We start from the raw sequence: 11,231 nt of genomic DNA, 5'->3' as shown, positions 1-11,231 counted from the left end.
CTTCGGAAAGGAAGGATTGAACCTGGCCTCAACTTGGAAAACCAAGAGTGCCGCTGGAAAGATGAGTTGATTTCGGTCGAAATCGATATAAAGATCACCGGAATCGGATGCACGGTTTGCAAATGACAAGCAAAAAAATATGGCCCCGATCTGCGATAAAAAGCACGAGGCCATCTAAATGCATCAAGAACAACAAGCTACTGCACTCTAACATAGCAAAAAAGTGATCCACTCAAGATGCTTGACAAGAGATGAACACTGAGCTATGGCTAATTCACTCAATATCAGGTTCAAACAAGCATGGCAAAAGTGCAAAAGATATCAGGTTTCAGACTTAGTGAAAATAACAACAAGTCAGGAATTTAACATCAGGAAGCAATGTTTAGAGCAAGATTACAACATGCTAAAGGAACATATCATGGAAAAGAAAGACATGGCATGAAGCTACTCAAAGCATACAACAAAAGTTCCTTACAGACCATCAGCCAAAAGGGATCAGAAAATACAATGGCAACCATGTGAACATAGCAATTATCGTTAACAGATTCAGAGTTAGTAGAAAACTGGAGCATGGCAAAACAGATATCAAGTAGGCATGTTTACGAGCTCGATGCACTCACCACAAAGCGTTGCATGATAAACTAAGCATACACCCAGCAAGTAGACATGGCATATAAGCTAGACATGGCAAGAACAACATCATAGCATACATGGATCAACTACAACAAGCTCGGCAAAAATGCTTAACACGTAAACATTCTGCCAGGAACATTTTATAGCAAAAGTAGAGCTCGATTGAGTCAAGCTAGGGTGCTCCATAAATGCAAACAAAGACATGGATGGATAGAGCACCACAATATCTACAAAACATCCTTACTAATCATGCTCAAAAGAGGCATGGATCACTCTGTAGCAGCATGAATACATGGCATAAAAATATTAACAGGACAAAGACAAGATTTCTGTCCTTGAAATCAACAACATTACGAGAGCCACTTTGCATGCTTGTGCTATTCACCACAAATATCACAAAAATACATGGCATACACCCCTGTAAAGATGGCATGGCATAATTCAACACCCATGTAGGGCTCAAGTTCAAAGGAGGCACACATTAATCATGGAAAAAATGACAAATGTCCTATTACTGATAAGAGTCTGAAACTAATATAAACTAGCACTCTTGCAACAGCATTTAGGGCATCAAGATGAGCTTAAATGAACATGATGCAATGAGATGAAATGAAGTACTCGTCGAGACGAACAATTTGATATGCTACATGCCCAAAATGGAGCCACGGATGCAGAGTTATGACATGACGAAGAACGCCAAAAATAACTGGAACGGGGCAAAAGTAAACCCTAGTTTGGATCCAGATCCAAATCGGCATGGACTTCGAGGCGCTCGCCGGAGATGGAGTTGCCGGCTGGAGGCGTCGAGCTCGCCGGAGATGGCCGGACTTGCCGGATCCGATCGGCGAGGAGGGCGGCGGCGGGCGACGGAGCAACGAGGCGGACGGGGCGACGCCGGCGCGGAGCAGGGCAGCAGCGCGGCGAGCCGGAGACGACGGCGGCGGTCGCCAGTGTTGGGGGGGCAGGGGCGCAGTGGCTGGCGAGGGAAGAGCGCGGCGGCGCGGCGAAGGGCGGCGACGTGCGCGGGCGCATGGAGGCGGCGGCGCGCGCGTGGGACGGGAGGGCCAGACACGGGCTTCGGCGGGCCGCGGTGGCGGCGGGTGGCAGGGTGCCACGTGGCAAGCGGTGAGTGGCGGCGGCGAGGTGTGTCCGGCGCACGGAGGAGGAGGGGGACTAGGGTTAGGGTGATATGGATCCGGAAATTTCGGAGGAGAGGCCTTTTTATAGGTAGGAGGAGCTAGGAGGCTCCAAATTGAGCACGGTTTTCAGCCACGCGATCGTGATCGAATGACCTAGATGATGGAGGGGGTTTAGGTGGGTTTTGGGCCACTTTGGAGAGGTGTTGGGCTGCAACACACACGAGGCCTTTTCGATCCCTCGGTTAACCGTTGGAGTATCAAACGAAGTCCAAATGGCACGAAACTTGACAGGCGGTCTACCGGTAGTAAACCAAGGCCGCTTGGCAAGTCTCGGTCCAATCCGAAAACGTTTAATACCCGCATACGAAAAAATGTGGAAATGGACACCGGAGGACATAGGAGCGTCAGAATGCAAAACGGACAACGGGGAAAAATGCTCGGATGCATGAGATGAACACGTATGCAAATGCGATGCACATGATGACATGATATGAGATGCATGGCAAAGACAAATGCACACGAAATCAAAAACCTGACAATGAGGAAATATCATAACTTAGTGCCGCAAATGGCATGAGTTGGAATACAAATATGGCTGGTTACATATGGGGCGTTACATGCGGCGGCCTCAATGTCGACGAGCCCGCACTCGGAGTTGGCGGGTGCCTACCTTTCGAGGTCGGCTGCCCTGTCTTTACACGAGAGCTGCAGCAAGTCCGTTGGCTGTCCGTTCTCATGTTCAAGCCAGAGATACTTGAGAAGTATGACTTGAGGCTAAACCTGGCAGAGTTCCTGAGCATCTACACCATCGTTGTTCAAGCTGCCGGGGGAAGTGATGAGAAGGTGTTCGCCAACTACTTCCCTTTGGCCCTCAAGTCCAACATGAGGTCTTGGATGATGCACCTGCCGGAGAACTCCATTTCATCATGGGCAGACCTGTGGCACGATTTCATCGGTGCCTTCACTGGTGGCCACCAAGAGCCCGGCAGGCCCAGCGACCTGCAACTTCTCCAACAGAAGGAAGGAGAAACTCTCCATAAGTATTATAGAGATTCAGTAAAGTTCATAGGAATATTCCAAATATCTATCCGGCAGCCGTTATATCAGCCTTCCAGTCCAATATGTGCAACCGTCGCATTCGTTCTAAGATGAATGTGTTGTTGCCCAAGACTATGAAGGATCTGTACACACTGGTGGATAAGTATGCTCGGATGGAGGAAGGAACGAAGTTGCCCGGAGAGGAGGATTGCATCAATGTTGATTCAAAGGATGAAGATGAATCAACTAGTTAGAAAAAGGGCAAGAAGCGCAGTAAGAAGCCAAGAGATAAGGCAGTGATGACTGTAGAAGGTTCGGGCACAACTAGTACCGGCAAGGAAATTGCCGCTTGCAAAACCTACCAGGAAGTCGCTACCGCCGAGAAAGCTGGGGATGGCGATGGCCCGTACTGCAAGATCCATCAGACCAAGGGCCATAACCTTCAGGAGTGTTACCAGGTTGAGTAGCTTGTCAAGAAATAGAGAGCGGAATATGATAAGCGTGACAAGGAAAAAGGTCAGAATGCCGCTGGTGGAAAGGGCCGAGGCGGTGAAGCAAATCGCCCCAGCAAACCCTTTCAGAACCAAAGAAAACCCAGCAGGGGTCAAGAGAAGGAAGTTCGTGATGATGTGAGTGACGAAGGGAATGAAGATGAAACCAGTGAGTAGGAATTTCAGAAGGCCACAGATGCCCTATGCATTGATGGGGGTGCATCTTTGCACGCCTCCCACCGCCAGCTCAAGCAATGTGCATGAGAGATCAATGTCCTGGAGCTAGCGCCAAAGGCCCGGAAACCGCTCAAATGGCCCCGCACGACAATCATCTTTGATGAGGAGGATCACCCTGGCTGCACCACCATGGTAGGTTGCTTGCCATTGTTGGTCGCCTCGACCATTCACAACCTCAAGGTCACAAAGATATTAGTAGATGGTGGGGCCAGGTTGAATCTGATTTCTTCAGCAGTCATCAGCAAGCTTTAGATAGGAGAAGAAGAGCTAGAGGTTACCGGCATGTTTCAAGGAGTTAACCCCGGCAGGATCCGTCCTAAAGGGATGATTACGTTGCCGGTGACGTTTGGGGGAGAACCGAACTACTGGATAGAGAAGGTTGTGTTTGATGTGGTTGATCTCCCCCTGCTGTACAATGGGATTCCTGGATGCCCGACCCTGGCCAAGTTCATGGCAGCATCCCACTATGCATATAACACTATCAAGATGCCTAGGCCACTGGGAGTCATCACTATCCCATCGGATGAGAAGGACGCAATTGTCTGCCTGGACAAGATGTACTGGGATGTAGTCGCAGCAGAGGCTATGGCAGCAATAGCTCCCGTCAAGGAAAGCAAAGGAAAGAAAAGGGATTGTAGGACCTCCGACAAGGAGTCTGAGAGGCGTGCCCCCTCCGAGTGCACGACACCCATTGACAATGTGCCGGAGTGTTCCAACAGCAAGAGATCCAAGGTTTGTGCAGCCCAAGTGAAGAAGGTCCTGACAGGTTTGGCTGGCATTGACGGTACTTTCACCATCAGCGCCACCCTTGATGACAAATAGGAAAGCGCGCTCATTGCCTTCCTATGGGTGAATATCGATGTGTTTGCCTGGCAACCATCTGATATCCCAGTGTCGCCAGGGAGGTAATCGAGCACCACCTTGCTGTCTGCCCACACGCCCGACCTGTCAAGCAGAAAGTCCGGAAGTAGGCCTTGGAAAGGCAGCAGTTCATTGCCGAGGAAATCAAGAAACTGGAGGTAGCTGGTTTGGTCAGAGGAGTACTACATCCTAAATGGTTAGCAAATCAAATGGTAGTCCGGAAGGCTAATGGGAAATGGAGGCTTTGCATTGATTTCACAGATCTCGACAAGGCTTGCCCGAAGGACACATTTCCCTTGCCGTGCATCGACCAGATTGTGGATTCCACTTCAGGGTGTGATTTGCTCTCCTTTCTGGATGCATATTCCAGATATCACCAGATCTTCACGTCCAAAGAAGATGAAGAGAAGACATCGTTTATCAGTCCATGCGGTACGTACTGCTTTGTCCGCATGCCATTCAGACTAAAGAGTGCCGGGTCCACTTTTCCAAGGGCAGTTCAGATTGGTTTTGAGCCACAGTTACACAGAAACATAAAATCTTATATGGATGATATCATGGTCAAAACCAAGGATAAGACCACTCTTATCCTGGATTTGGAGGAGACATTTGCTAATCTGCGCAAGCTCAATTTGAATCTTAATCCAGAGAAGTGTGTGTTTGGAGTACCCTCTAGCAAGCTACTTGGTTTCTTTGTGTCCCATCGGGGGGATCGAAGCTAACCACGACAAGATCAAAGCCATCGAGTAGATCCAAGCACCAAGGACATTTAAGGATGTGAGCCGCTTGACGGGATGCGTTGCCGCGCTAAGTAGATTCATTTCCAAGTATGCCGAGCGTGCCCTGTCGTTCTTTAAAATTTTGAAGAAGGCAGGGCCTATGAGGTGGACCCCGGAAGTAGATGCAGCTCTGTAGGAATTGAAGGCCTACCTATCGTCTGTTCCTACCTTGGTTGCACCTATACTTGGCGGCAACCAACCAAGTGGTCAGTGCGGCCTTGGTAGCACAGAGATAAGTGGATGAGGCAGAAAGTGGGCAGATAACGGCAGAGTCAGAAAAGGATCAGAATAGCAATGCACACGACAACGAGAGCAACTCCAAGGACGCGGCAAGGAAGAAAGTGGTGCAGTGCCCAGTGTACTTCGTCAGCTCCTTGTTGCAAGGGGCTAGATCGAGGTACTCTGGCGTGCAAATGTTGATCTTTGGTCTCATTGTGGCCTCAAGGAAACTGTGCCACTACTTCCAAGCCCATGAGATCACAGTTGTCACTCATTTTCTGTTGCAAAGGATACTCCGAAACCCTGAGGCTACCGGTTGAATAGTGGAGTGGGCTTTGGAGTTATCCATCTTTGGTTTGAAGTTTGAGAGCACATCAACTATTTAGAGCAGGGCGCTGGCAGAGTTTATTGCAAAATGGACGCCAACCCCTGATGAGGAAGTGACAGAGACAACTATCCCCGTCAAGGAATCACCCCAAGAATGGATTATGTATTTTGATGGTTCTTTTTCCCTACAAGGTGCATGGACTGGCGTGCTTCTCATTGCCCCCTCTGGGGAGCACTTGAAGTACATTGTCCAAATGCACTTTGCTCGGGAAGAAGCCACCAACAATACAACTGAGTATGAAGGGCTCCTTGCCGGGCTCAGAATTGCAGCAGAATTGGGAATCTAGAAGCTGATCATACGAGGAGATTCACAGCTTGTGGTGAGACAAGTCAACAAGGATTATCAAAGCTCATTGATGGAAGCATACGTCGAGGAAGTGAGGAGATTGGAGGAGCACTTTGATGGGTTGCAAATTACGCACGTACCCCATGCGGAAAATAGCATAGCTGATCACCTGTCAAAGTGTGCTGTGCAGAAGCTTCATGTGGAACCAGGAACTTTTGTTCTCCATCTCTCTCAGCCCTCCGTATCACTAGCCATAATGGTCCGGAAAAGGAGAAAGTTGGACTACGGTAAGCCTCTCCCGGTCGAGCCATCCACTCCCGGCAGAGACCCTGTCGAAAACAACTCCTCACAGCCTGCCAGACCACCCCCTCCAGCCGGGCCCATGGACCCCGCAAACGAGGCTAGTGCTCCCATGGCAGAGGAGGTGCCACTAGTCCTCGTTGCCGAGCCCCAGGCTCCAACTTGGGCAAGGCACGTCGTCCGCTTCCTCCAAACCGGAGAACTTCTCGGCGACCAAGATGAAGCTGAGAAAGTAGCCTGGAGGGCCAGTATGTATCAGTTTGTCGATGACACTCTATACAGAAGGAGGCCCAACGGTGTGAAATTAAAGTGTCTCTGCTGGGAGGATGGAAAGGAATTGCTGGCTAAGATTCATAGAGGAATGTGTGGCTCACACATTGGATCAAGGGCATTAGTTGGGAAATTATTCTGGCAAGGATTCTATTGGCCCACAGCCCTCCAAGATGCGGTCGAGCTTGTCACAACATGTGAAGCCTGCCAGTTCCATTCCAAGAGAACACACGCGCCTGGCCAAGCCCTTGAGACAATCCCTTTATCATGGACATTTTTAGTCTGGGGGATCGATATCCTCGGCCCCTTCCCCCGAGCAACCAGGGACTTTGAATTCTTGTTCATCGCCATCGACAAGTTTACAAAGTGGCTGGAAGTGACTGCCATGAGAAAGGTGACTGCTCAGTCAGCTATCAAGTTCTTGAAAGATTTGGTGTGTCGTTTTGGAGTGCTGGCAAGGATCATCACCAACAACGACACCCAATTCACGAGCCACGCCTTCATAAAATATGTTCATACCCTCGGATGCAAGATCTCATTCGCCTCTGTGGCACACCCCCAGAGCAATGGACAAGCTGAGAGGTCGAACGCTGAAGTGCTACATGGACTTAAGACAAGAACTTTCGATACGCTGCAGAAGCACGATAGGCGGTGGATCGAGGAGCTGCCGGTAGTTCTTTGGTCCCTTAGAACAACACCTAACCAAGCTACCAAGAAGACTCCATTCTCCCTTGTCTACGAGGCAGAACTAGTTATCCCCACGGAACTCATTTACGGGTCCCCTCGAGTGCTTGCCTATGAAGAAGTAGCGCAAGATCAGCACCTGTGTGACGACGCTGTTCTACTCGAGGAGAACCGTCCCTGGGCTGCTACGCATGCTACACACTACCAGCAAGCCATGCGCCACTATCACAGCCGCAGGGTTCATGCCCGGTGTTTTGAGGAAGGTGACCTTGTCCTTAGGCATGTTCAGTCCGCCAAGGGTACAAACAAGCTGCCATCGAAGTGTGAAGGCCCTTACCGGTTGGTACGAGTCACCAGACCCGGCGCAGTCCGCCTAGAGACCGGAGATGGCACTCGGTTGCAAAACTCATGGAATATTGAGCATCTCCGCAAGTACTACCCGTAAGGCGCGAGGCTGCCGGGCACTGCGTGGCAACCACCCTTTTGTACAGGCCTTGCGTCAGCTGCACGTAACCCCTTGTACAAACCCGGGGCGATGACCTCGTGCAAGAGAAAATAAAGAAGCATTGTATGGGGGCCCCAACTAAGATTGCATGCATGCATGAGCACACCAATATCACTACATAAGCATTTCATGAGAATTTGCATATGCATATAGATAGGATCACATCCTGCATTCCTTCTCATCTACATGAAGTTGCAGGTTCCTGCCGTGAACTTGGCTTCGACAAGGGACGAGAAGATTGCACGGCACAACGATCCCCGGCAAGCCAAACAGGTAAGTTTTGCTTCTTGTCCATTAGTGTTCTGTAAAGCTATAACTTTGCATGATAAAACCTCGCCCCTCTTTTGAAACTTTGGTGCTCCCATCCATGACTCGAACGTTGCTTCAGTCAGGATGGTCGCAATAGCCTTTGGTAAAAAGGAGCTGGTGGGGGGCTGGCCCCTCTGTCTGTCCCCCGACAGACGTAGCTCTCCAGCAGACAAAGTGGGTGCCGGCAGGATATCCTGTTGGGGAAAACTCATTTATTTTCATTAAAGAGGCACTCCACCTCTACATGGACATACACATGCATGGGTTTCCGACAAGTTTCATATTTTTTCATTTATATGCTAATACAAGTACAAGCATTACAGAACACAAAGATGGACTCGAGAGATTACATTATTTGAATTAAAATTTGGCGATTGCCTACAGATTTAAGATTGAAAAAAGATAAGTGTCCGTGATTCCCTCTTTTTATTTTCTCTCCTTCAGGCACTGCGGTGGAAGGAGGAAAAGACAAGAAAAGGAGCACCCAAGCAGGAGCCCACCCCGGTCCCGTTAGGGCCCGTCGGGCGCGACCTGACAAGACCGGAAGTGGTGAGGCTACGAAGGAGTGCGGGGGACGGGGCGGCACCTTCTAGTCGCCGCCTCCAGAGCCAGCAAGAAGCCCCGGCTTGAGCATTGGTGGATTCATGCAACAAAGCTCAGCCAGAAGACTGTTGGAGGCGAGGAGAGGGCACTAAGAGAACATCCCTCCCTGGCTATCACCCGAAGAGGCTGGTGATGACGGTGCCGGGGAGGGAGGGGAAGAGCGGAAAGACGAGGCGACAGGTCAACGGTCGGAGGCGAAGGCATCCACGCCATCGTACTTTGACCTGACCCCCTGCCACCCGCCTTCACCATCTTCCCTCCCCTTCTCCTCACCAGAGCTTCTCCCGAGAAGCGCCAAGACTCCGGTCCGACGCCTCCAGCAGAGAAACAGCAAGCAGCTAGAACAGTCGGGGGGCTTGAGGCGCACCGCTCCCCTCCTTGGTGGCAGGAAGGGGGGCCTCTCGTCAACAACAACAACCCCACGACCTCCAAGAGGGGCAATGCTGGGATTACCAACGATCTCCAGCCCCGCCTCCCGGCCGAGCCTCGAAGAGACCAAGAGATTCGCCATGCCAAGGACCAGGCTTACTCCCCGAGCGTCAGCACCAGCATGAGGCAACAATAACCCCAAACAGGAGCCTGAGGGCTGGTCCCAGGCTCTTCTCTTCAGCATCGCTGGCGGAAGCAGAGAACAAGGGAAGAAGAGGGGGAATGCAAAGATGGATGACTCCACCCTCCTCCGCCCCTCCCTTTTATAGGCCGGGCGGGGAAGGGCAGCTGCTCCGTCAACGGGTGACCACCGCCCTCCTCTGCCAATTCAAGGCAGGCGGACCCTCAACAAGATTGTAACGCCCTCGATGCGGCTATATCTCCTACGTGTCGAAGCACGACTTAGAGGCATAACCGCATTGAAAGCAATGTCGCAAGTAAGGTAATCTTCACAACAACCCATGTAAATAGATAAAAGGGGAAAAGGTACATAGTTGGCTTACACTCACCACGTCACACAAATACATGAATATCATTACAATCATCCAATACACTCATGGTCCGACTACGGTACCAAAATAAAAGATCAACCCCCACATGCGACAAAGTCCACGATCGCCCCAACTGGGCACCACTACTGATCATCTGGAAAAGACACATAGTAACAACGAGAATCTTCATCGAACTCCCACTTGAACTCAAGCGCATCCTCTGGAACGGTATCATCGGTCCCTGCATCTGGTTTGGAAGTAATCTGTGAGTCACGGGGACTCAGCAATCTCGCACCCTCGCGATCAAGACTATTTAAGCTTATAGGTAAGGCAAGGTAATATGTGGAGCTGCAGCAAGCGACTAGCATATATGGTGGCTAACCTGTTCGCAAAAGAGAGCGAGAAGAGAAGGCAAAGCACGAACGAAGAACTATGATCAAGAAGTGATCCTATAACAACCTACGTCAAGCATTACTCCAACACCGTGTTCACTTCCCGGACTCTGCCGAGAAGAGACCATCATGGTTACACACGCGGTTGATTCATTTTAATTAAGTTAAGTTTCATGTTATCTACAACTGGACATTAACAAATTCCCATCTGCCCATAACCGCGGGCACGTCTTTCGGAAGTTCAAATCCCTGCAGGGGGGTCCCAACTTAGCCCATCACAAGCTCTCACGGTCAACGAAGGATATTCCTTCTCCCGAGACATTCCGATCAGATTCGGCATCCCGGTTTTACAAGACATCCTCGACAATGGTAAAACAAGTCCAGCAACACCGCCCGAATGTGCCGACAAATCCCGATAGGAGCTACACATATCTAGTTCTCGGGGCACACTCGGATAAGCAATCCGTACAACTAAAACCATCCCTCGAGTTTCCCCGAGGTGGTGCTGCAAGGGGCTCTAGTTTGGACCAACACTCAGAGGAACACTGGCCCGGGGGGTTTAAATAAAGATGACCCTTGGGCTTCGGAAACCCAAGGGAAAAAGAGGCTAGGTGGCAAATGGTAAAACCAAGGTTGGGCATTGCTGGAGGAGTTTTATTCAAGGCGAACTGTTAAGGGGTTCCCATTATAACCCAACCGCGTATGGAAAGCAAAATCCGGGAACATAACACCGATATGACGGAAACTAGGGTGGCAAAACTAGAACAAAACACTAGGAAAAAGGCCGAGCCTTCCACCCTTTACCAAGTATATAGATGCATTAAGATAAACAAGATAATATGGTGATATCCCAACAATAAACAATGTTCCAAACAAGGAATGATCTCCAATCTTCACCTGCAACTAGCAACGCTATAAGAGGGGCTGAGCACCGGAATTGGATGCACGGTTTGGAAATAGCAAGCGAAACAAATATGGCACCGGTCTGCGATAATCAGCAAGTAGCCATCTAAATGCATCAAGCTAAATATGCTACAGCACTCAAACATAACAACAAAATACATGGCAGGGATCCACTAATAATGCTTGACAAAAGATGAACACTGAGCTACGGCTAATTCATCCATTAACAGGTTCAAACAAGCATGGCAAAAGTGCAAAAGATATCAGGTTTCAGA

The sequence above is a fragment of the Triticum urartu genome, chromosome 6, assembly GCF_003073215.2.
Source record: "Triticum urartu cultivar G1812 chromosome 6, Tu2.1, whole genome shotgun sequence".
In the NCBI taxonomy this organism is placed as follows: domain Eukaryota; kingdom Viridiplantae; phylum Streptophyta; class Magnoliopsida; order Poales; family Poaceae; genus Triticum; species Triticum urartu.
Note: the sequence above shows the minus strand (reverse complement) of the source record.